Source organism: Mixophyes fleayi, chromosome 1, assembly GCF_038048845.1.
Source record: "Mixophyes fleayi isolate aMixFle1 chromosome 1, aMixFle1.hap1, whole genome shotgun sequence".
Lineage (NCBI taxonomy): Eukaryota > Metazoa > Chordata > Amphibia > Anura > Limnodynastidae > Mixophyes > Mixophyes fleayi.
In genome coordinates this window covers 132,381,602-132,392,146 of record NC_134402.1, presented here as the reverse complement: position 1 = coordinate 132,392,146, position 10,545 = coordinate 132,381,602, and positions in this window count along the sequence as shown.

Sequence of the window (10,545 nt, the reverse complement as noted above, 5' to 3'; positions counted from 1 at the left end):
TTCTTCCGATAATCAAAGTGCACTCTCTGCAAATCACGATAAGAAGGGTTCTGAGCGCCAATCGTCCTTCCATGCATCACTGCATATGACTTCTAGGACAAATGATCTCCACATTTGAGACACTCCCTTATAGAAGGTTCCGCTCCTGCACCTTCCAGTGGGATCTCTTAACCAAATAGTCAGGTTCCCTTCTCTACTTGGGATCCCAGATGATTCAGTTGTTGCCTGCAGCAACTGTCTCTCTGCATTGGTGGCTGGAACAATGATGGGCAGGTCCTTTGCCCCGTGGTCCTGGACCATAGTGACTACGGATGCCATCATCCAGGGCTGGGGGGGGCAGTGATCCTTCACCACCACTTTCAGGGCCTTTGGTCGGGTTCAAGAGTCCATCCTGCTGATAAATGTATTGGCATTTAAAAAGGTATGTTGCCAACCCTTCAGGGAGCTCAGTCACTTCTGGGGTCTCCGGTCCGCCTCCACTCCTACAATGGCACAGACGTGGCATATGTAAGCTGCCAGGCCGGGACCAGAAGTGCCAGAGCAATTCAGGTAGCTGCTCAGATTTTGACATGGGTGGAAAAGTTTGCCTCCCATTTGTCAATGCCAGGAATGAAAGCTGCAGAAATTGTTGGGACAGACTACCTCAGCAGGCATGCAGTGCAGCCGGGGGAGTTGTCTCGCCAGATCTTCTAGATGCTGGTCCAGAAGTGGGGTCTATCAGACATAGACCTCATGGCTTCTGGGCACCCGGCATAATTGCCAGGTGCCCAGATTCTGTTCCAGGACCAGGGATCACTTGGCGACTGCGGAGGATGTCATGACTATGCAGTGGAAGTTTCAACTGGGATACCTGTTTCCTCCCATTCCAGGGCTTGCTCGAGTTCTTTGGCAGGTCAAGCTGAAAGGCCTTCCGATGATATTGGTGGCTCCCGATTGTCCCTGTCGCGTCTTTTATGCAGACATCTTGCACATGGCAGTAGGTCCGGGGTGTCGTCTACCCTTTTTTGTATCGACCTTCTCTTTCAGGGTCCATTTCGAATGAATTGAAATATGTTTTTTCTACCTGCAGCAATACCATTCACTAAATTATGAACCGGTATCACTTTTATTAATGTATCCTCACAAACTATCTGCTACAGATATAACACTCCACAACTCAATCTCCCTAAACAAAATAATTAGTAGACCTGGCTTGGTCTTTTATTTTATATCTAGACTGCACAAACAAACTTTATCATTACTGATTTTAACGTCTAAGATGACAGTAAGATTTCTACTTGTCCCTGGTTATCAAATTTCACTCACCCCTTTATGAAATATAGAAGTAGTACACTTTGGGAGAGAGTCATTTGCTGGCGATGGGCTGCACGGACTTTGTATCACACACATTGACAGCAATTACAGTAGAGATTCCGCTAATTTTCCCCTCGGACCTCTATGGAGTGTGAGGAAAAATGAGCTGAAATTTTTGTCAAATCTCCGCAGCGCGATGTCTTGCGGACATTTCGGAGATACCTCACAGCTAATTTAAATCCCCCATTTGAACAATATAGAATACTTATGAAACACAAGGTGGCTGCTACTCATAGGTGGCAGGTAAGACACAAAATAGGCACCAAAAAACTGTCTCTCTGTTTAATAGTGGTCTGGCACTTGTAGTTCCACAAACTTATTTAACAATAATCAGATAACTAGAGAGGACATATTTCTGGAAATGTGCATCAATTAAGCAGTCCTTCAGACCTAATCCCCTCAATTCACTCTATTGACAATTTCTCAGTCCATCAGCGTGAGTTTTAAGTATAACCAGCTTTCCTTATCTACTGCTTGAAACTCTGTCCCCAAAAGATAGGCTGTCACACTAGCCTCAAGGGGGCTTCACTGCACATCCACAAATTCCACCAGGGGATCACTGGATATACCAACTCTTATCCTGCTCCTGTATATTTAGACTCTCCACTGTCTGTCTCTTTTTCAATATTCCTCTGTCTCATTACTTTCCTAGCTCCACACTCTGCTCTCTTCTCTCTGTATCTGACTCCTCCCTTCACTGTCCCCTGGGGGCTGTACAACTCCTTTTTAAACTGCATATTGTTGATGTCACTGCACAATAAGCTTCCCACATTTCTTAACTTAGTACTGCGAAATTGCAAATAAAGTCTGACAGTTGTAAGTTTGGCAAAATTAGGTCACAGTTTTAATATAACTTAGTGACTGAGAAAGCACAATGCAAGACAGCTAAACAAACGAATTCTGAACCAAACAAGTGGATGGCCAAATAGTCCTGAAGTCACTAAACCAAGGAGCACCTCCCTTAAGCTGGGTACACACTACACTGTTTTCGTCCAATAATCGGCTGAAACAGCCGACATACGACCGCTCATTCAAAAGTCGGGTCAGTGTGTACAGTTACACGATGGTCGAAAGTCTGCCCAAATGGACGATTGTCGCCTCATTTAGTTGGTCGTACCGTTTAATATTTTCGTTCCAATCTCGTTTCCGCTGTGTAGTGTGTATAGACTTCTGACAGATCCATGACAATCCTCCGATACTTCCTCGACCTGGGGGGTGTGTATATGTAAATTTTTATGTCAATCAGAGTCCCACGTGGTGTGTAATCCGCACATCACTGTGTTTTGTATCGATGTGTATTGCACCTGTCTGGCTGTAGACCGTTACACGTGTAGAAAGCACGTGGGTTATTACCCTTTGGATGTATGTTGGCAATCATTTCTCATTTAACCTTTATAAAGTTTCAAAACTATGAAAGTTATAACGCCATAATAACCTTTATTACATAATGAATATTCCCCAATATATCTGAAATACTCTAAATAAACCACACAGTGTTAACGCAAAACTTTTATTGCTGGTAAAAACAATAGCAATGTTCAACTTCTCTAGTACAATATGAAAAGTGAAAAAAAAGTAGTATTATAGTGAAATGATGGTACTGGTTTGTGGCACAAGAGTTGCAAACAGCATATACATATCATTGAAAGTATTATGAAGGATTTTGATTTTTCTCTTAATGTTCGCAATATTGTCTTTCATTTTTTTTTCAAATGATCGTAGAGCTCGGCGACATTTTTTTCCCCTCTTCCGAACTTTCGTCTGATATGACGACGGTATCTATGAAGCAAGAAAATAGAGAGGTTTTACCATTTCGCTTCTCTCTGTACTAAAGTTAATACAAGTTTTATTCCAACACCTGACATGTGCTCACCTTGCACACTGCTCGAGATAACTTTGTGTTGTGGTCCCTCGGGCACATTTATTTTTTCTCGTTTTATCACAGGTGTAATTACATCAATGGTATCTACAGTGGCCTTGTCTCCATTAATTCTTGCTTCTGACAAAACAATAATCATATGTTTGCATTGGTTCATGTGACAGTAGAATGAAATACATAAAGTCCTTCAAACAGGTACATTACACGACTACTCACTTTTTTTTTTACGTTTTTACAGATTCGCTCCAGTCTCCTTTATTTTTAAGGTCCGACCACCTCTTCTGGACTTGGAATTTATTTCTTTTTTTTCCAAGTTTTTCCTTCAGTAATCGCAGTAGTTTTTGCATTATCAATTCCTTTCTAGTATTCACTTTTCTGTACTTCGCTTTTGACAGTCGTAGTTGTACTGGTCCAGTACTTTTACCATCATCTCCATCTCACTAGGGCTCATTGACTTTGCTCTTTTACCTGCAGTATATTCTTCTTGAGCATCTCCACCCCCCCTCTGTAACTTTTCCTACATTTGTTGGCCCTTCCGGCACCATTTGTGCCTGCGTCTCCGTCTCCATTGCTTCCACTCCCACTAACACCTTCTCTTTATTCTCCATCTTCTCACGAAAGGTTTTGGTTCGGATTTAAGGCTTTGGATTTATTTTGAAAAAAACATAAAAAGTGTTAAAATCAAGTTTTTTTTGTTTATTTTCACTCCTACGCTATTATTAACCTCAATAACATTCATTAGCAATCATTTCCACTAATTCCCAGTCTATTCTGAATACCTCACAATATTGTTTTTAGGCCAAAACGTTTCACCGAGGTAGCTTTCTGGACTGCATAGTGCAGTGGTCCCGGTACACAATTTGGTATCGGGGGCCACAATATATCACCCTCAACTGGTCTCAATTCCACCAAACAAGTATCTGGACTGCGTAGTGGAGTGGTCCCCACAATATAATAAAAAAAAAACCTGAACTGGTCTGAATTCCAGGGAACAGATGGCGGACACCGGATGGACGTCTAAAACCAACATAGCAGTTAAGGGCGCAGTTCCTCTTTTTTGTGACTGCACAAACAATTAACGTAGTGATAGAAATGACAGGTTTTTTTTGTTTTAAATAGAGAAAGAAAGAAGGTAGTACTAGAAATGGCAATTATTCGAATACCCAGGAGAGTCTAAGTGGGGTGAGCCACAGAGAGATTATTTCCCTCAGTTTCTCTAACAGGTTGTCAGTGTTGTGCCTTGTGAAGATACCGGGTTTATCTGGCCCAGTGCTACCCAGTACCTTCTAGGATTCGTATGGTCACTCAGGCAAAATGCAGTTATAAAAATACAACAGTATATTTATTGTTATACAAACAACACTAGAATATTATATACACACAGTAAATAAATGCCAGTCAGATTTACCACATCATCTGTCCCTTACCCCAATAACTTAAGGAGATATAGTCACCTGCTGTCCAGACTTCATGACCCATGGATCCCTCTCAGCTGCATATATATACTCGAGTTAGAAAACGACAATTCAAAACTCCATCTTGCACCTTCCTGAATGAAATCCAAGCATGAACACCCCTCCCCCCTGGAGTTGTTCCTTATATATCACAGGTCTAATTTCCACAGTCTTTCCCCTCCCTGGGCAAACCCCTGCGTCTATTCTACTTCCCCATTGGCCAGTGCAGGACTAGGGGGTTTGGACAGGGCAGTGGAGATGAGATATCCTTTCACAGAAGCCCCCTGCTGGGATGCAGACAGAACGTCTGGACTAGTCCTAAGGAGAACAATTGATGCTTAATTGGCTTCCCCTACTTCCAAGGATAAGGTAGCAGTGAGCCCCTCCTAAAATTAACCCTTTACACTACTTTGTGATGTCACAGGGTCCCCAGCTGTTCCATGCTTCCTGTAGTAAAAGGGGGGGGGGGGGGGGGGGGGGGAGAATGAATGCAGCTCAAGCCCTCTCACCTGTATCCTAGACACCACCTGATCTTAACCCATAACCCTCCTGGCTTCAGTTTAAGGACAATGAATAACATTACTTCAAGTCATCAATATATAATACACAATATACATATTTAAATTGAATTACAATGTCCCCTTAACCACATGTTATTGGACAATGCAGTTATAGTCTGGTGAGCTGGGGAAACAAAAGAAGGCTATAAAAAGTATTTGCTATAATCACATATCACACTCGTTTTGTCACATGCCTCTTCTTAAAACCTGTGATACATAACTGCACACACTCGGCAAAGCTTTTACAAATTATCTGCGGCACAGGAGAGTACCACTGGACTGTACGTTAATAGCAGTACCTATTATTTTTGGGTACAGCAACAGTGAATGATCGTAGTTAGACTTTTAAATAGCAGTACAAGCTAGATTTTTTAAAATTTTGTAATATTTTTTTCCAATTAATTAATTTTTTTAATTAATTTTTTATAATTTGGGAATAATGGGGAAATAATAATGCCCTTAGAAGGACAGCACAGGACAGAACTGAACAGCACAGCACAGCACAGCACGAGATATAGCAGGACAGAGGACCACCTAACACAACCTCCCTCTACCCTGATCAATACCCGAGTGAAGATGGCGGCGACTAGCGGGGAATGTATAGGATCTGAGTATCGCGAAATCCGACAGCGGGATTGTGACTCAGAGCCTCGGTTTCAGTTTTACAATTGGCGGGAATACCCGGATCTGTCTCGGATCGGCAACGTTTGGGTGGGCTCGGATTTCAGATATCCGAGCCCGCTCATCTCTAATAATTTTTATACACTCTGACATGGGCGTTTTAGAGAATGGAGCATTGTGGGTGAAGACTATTCGTATATAATAACCTTGTGTATCAGTGTTTTTTTCTATAACTGTAACCCGTTCATGACCATTACATACGAAGGGATTTTACGATTCTTCAGAGCTGTACATTCGTTCACATATACGGTAAGTTCTGATTGATACATACATGTGTACTTGCATTGGTGAAATTTACAGCACGGATGGGATTTAGGTTTCTTTTTATCATACCCAAACAGATAATCATAATGACATATGAAAGAAATGCTGACCTAACGAAGGATTTTATTGAGACCTACAGGGCTCACCCATGTTTGTGGAAAGCCAAATCCAAGGAGTATTCTAACAGAATGATGCGAAACATTGCGATGCAAGAGCTTGTAAAAGAATGTCTGCCATAGCACCCTGGAGCAACTGTTGAATGGGCATAAAGCAAGATCCAGAACCTTAGGACTGTGTATAAAAAAATAATTAAATAAAAGTAGAAGCATCCAAAAAAATCAGGAGCTGCAGCTGAAGACGTGTATGTGCCAAAGCTATGGTACTTTGATATGTTACACTTTGTGAAGGACCAAGAAACACCACATACGCCCATTAGCAGCATGCCCACAGACAGCAGTTCATCTCCAGAGGTAGAGCAAGCATATGATATACCTGCAAGCGGCACAGTAAGTACAGTACATTATGATGTTGTAATGTAACAGATTTATTAATGTTCAAACAATCAACACAATAACAATGCATAACATGTTTATAAATAGTCATATATAATCATTTTGCCATGGCACGACACAATCACTGTTGAAATACGAAAGGTAGGCCTCACGATTTAATTTTGCCACTGAACAACCGTTTTTAGAGTGGCCACACTCTAATGGTGTTAAGTGCACTACCTCCATGTCCTCGCCATTACTTTCCACATTGACCTGAGTGGTAACGCCACTATTGCTTTTACGCCGCAGAAAGTTATGCAGAACACAACAGGCCATCACAACTTTGTCGATTTTGTCCAAACGCAGGTTGATGGTCGACTGGGATTCTAAGCAACAGGTTCAGAGTTTTTCAAAGGCATTTTCAACAACACGCCGAGCACGTGACAGTCTGTATACGCCTTTCATATTTCTTTGCGGGTACGGTTTTAATACATTCCCATGCAATGCAAAGGCGTCATCTGCCACAAACACAAAGTTTAATCCATATTTAGTGCTGCTCCGCAATGGAAGGTTTAGGGCATTGTTTTTAGTTTGCTATGGAAGGCAGTATGCTCCAATGCACCACCATCTTCCATTTTTCCCAATGTTCACAAATAGGAATTGATCGTTCGCATCCACAATGGCCATTAAAATAATGCTGAAAAACCCTTTGTAGTTGTAGTAGAAAGATCCACTGTTTGATGGTGGCATGATTCAGACATGTTTGCCATCAATAGCACCACCGCAATTTGGGAAATTCCATAGTCTCTCAAAGTCTTCCGCCATCACTTTCCAGTCTGCTTCGCTCGATGGGAACTGAAACATAAAGATGTGTACATAGTTTACATTTGAACATGCATGCAATTGCATCCCCTCATTTGTTTGCTCTTTTTCAGCCTGCACTACTGTCTGATGGGCTCCTGCTGGAAGTTGAAGACCCGGATGCTACAACAATTTATCCCACTCCACGTGAAAGCCAGCTAACTGCAGACAGGCAAGATGCGACCCAAGGTGACACCAGCAAAAATAAATCAGAAGCGAAAGAGACGCAGAATATTTGAAATAGCAGAAAGTGATGCACTAGCAGAAAGGATGCTTGATTGCGCTAACAGTCTGCCAACACCAAGAAAGGAACAGGACACATTTGAGTTACTCACATCAACATTAGCTAGCAAAATGAGAAGTAATAGCAAGCGCATACAAACTGAAATGGAGCAGCTGCTGTGCGACGGCATGTGTAGGGCTTCCACTGAAGATTTGTGGCCGGACATATGTCTTTCCTCAACTAACCATAGACACAAACAAGCATACACATTTCAGGCCTAGGGTGGACAAAGCGGCATGTCTCAACCTTGTATGACATCCACGCCCTTACCATCAGTAAGGATGCCACATTACGTTGGGGACACACCTGGTATGGACACAAGCAAAATTTTGCACTACCAACATTTATAAACTGTTGCGCTGGTCCTAACAATTTATGATTTGCACATTCCAAGTTAAATGTATTTTTACAACGTTAAATATGTAAAACAATATTTTTACAATAAATACTGTTGCTTTTCACAAATCTTCATATACTGGTCACTGAGAACTTCAATGATAGCGTCACAGGTGTCAGGTATTATCATGCAAAGAGCTTGAGGTGAAATAGCCATGCTGTATTTCAGATCTGCCAGTGTTCTACCTGTTGCCAAAAAAACGTAGGGTTGCCACCAGTCTTTGCTCTGGCGGTATGGGTCTCCTTAAATGGGTGTTCTCCCTCTGGATGAGAGGGGTTACAAGTTGGAGCAGTTCCTGAAAAGTTGAATCATTCATACGAAGAAAATTCTTGAAATCATCGGGGTTGTTGTCCCGTATCTCCTGTAGCAGGGGCATATGGCAGAACGTGTCTCTCCTCTTGAACCACTCTTTGCTCCAACAAGATCTATTATCTTTCCTTCTTTCTCTTCTGTTCCGTTCCAGCAGTCTTCTTGCCACAGTAAGCATGAGAAGTGCAGCTGCTTGTTCTTGTTTTGTAGCCATTGTACATTTACAAATGGGAATGAATGAAGGGACAGTGTAGCCTTCTGTTTTTAAGCTGTTCTGGGAGTTCACTATAGTGCAGAGTCCGCCTCTTTATGCTAATGTCTTCGGTATCTCGTACATTTCCCCGCAAATGTTGCTGCAGTGTGTGCGAAATTAAAATCATTGCTCACGACAACATGGCTGTAAAAAGTCGCTAAAGGAACGTCCGCTCTTCCCTTTATCGTTCTAAACAAGGCTAGTGTGTATGCAGTCCATGGACCGAGCGATCGGACCATCGATCGCATGTAAAATCGCTTGGCATAAATAAAAAGTTGGTCGACATTTCTGTAGTGTGTACCCAGCTTACTGAATGGACAGCTCTAAATCTGTAGTCTCACAATGACGTGCCCACACAAAGCATGTCAAGGGGTCCTCCACATAGAAGGACCAAGAGCCACTTTTCCTTTGAAGGGGGTAGTGACCTGTTTGTATCAGTTGTTGATCGCAGTGCTTTCCTGCCAATTGTGCCTGCTCTGCGAGAGAGCGAGAGAGCGAGAGAGCGAGAGAGCGAGAGAGCGAGAGAGCGAGAGAGCGAGAGAGCGAGAGAGCGAGAGAGCGAGAGAATATTACCAACACGTAAAACCAGAAACCAATCAAACTACAATGCATGACCACAAGGGTGGGAGGGAGGGATTTTGTGCAGATGAATGAGGCAGAACAGCAGCTGGAGAGGATTTTTATATATAGGCTTCTTAACCCTTGAGAAAGCCACCTTGTGATGAAACCGGTCGGGCATGTCCACACACTGCGATACTCTTCAGTTGATACAGGAAACAGTGAAGTGTGTTCCACTGTGGAACGCACGCCGACGATCCTGTGAGAAGCAGCCGGCAATTCATCTTCAACAGATCGGTCTGTTCCCTCGGAGCATCTACGAACAAGTATATCATGAAACCTTTTAGGATAGCGGTTTTCCAACAAGGGATCTTTGGACTATTGAGATCAGTCATTCATCTATTAGGGTTTATTATTATTTTCAGTTTATTTTATCATTATATATAGTCATAGGGAGGTACTACCACCTGGAACAGAGAAGAGAAGAAAAGTGTTGCATTGTGGTGCACTTAAGACTGTTTCAGTAAAGTGTTAAGATTTGGTAAAATGTAGTGGGTAAAAAGATTATACTCTGCGATGATCTCATTGTTATATTACTGTCTAAAAGTGTGTTATAATATGTCCTCTGAGTAGAAATTAGTGTAGGTAACAAGTGATACATTGTGGTGTACAAACGTGAAAGAGAATGATCACATTGTTATGGCGTCATCTAAATAGTATGGCATATTATACTCTTAAAATAGAAATCAGCGTGGGATACTTACAACTGAGATATGACCCTCAATATTTGTTCAATAAAGAGCTGTTGGACATGCTCCGGAATCACAAAATTATTGGAACCATGAGTACTTACAGTATATTGGGCGACACAAATTTAAAACTAGACAAATTAGGTGAAGTTAGACTGGGCCAACAGGGAACACGATTTGTAGGGCCCAGTAAGGAAGCTATAGATTACACTCACTGACATTTGGAGTTGATGCAAAATCGAAGTCTACTTATAATAGCACCCATAATAGTCTCATCCTCATAGACTAGGTATGCTCTGTAATTAGCAAGCCACCGAGCTGCGGGTAGGTATGATAAACCAGCTCTCCTTCGCATATTGTGCCACTTACCAACACTACCTTAACATTATGAAACTCCCATCAGTGCATCCACAAACAGTGATAGATATACCGAATAGGTACTATGGATGACTG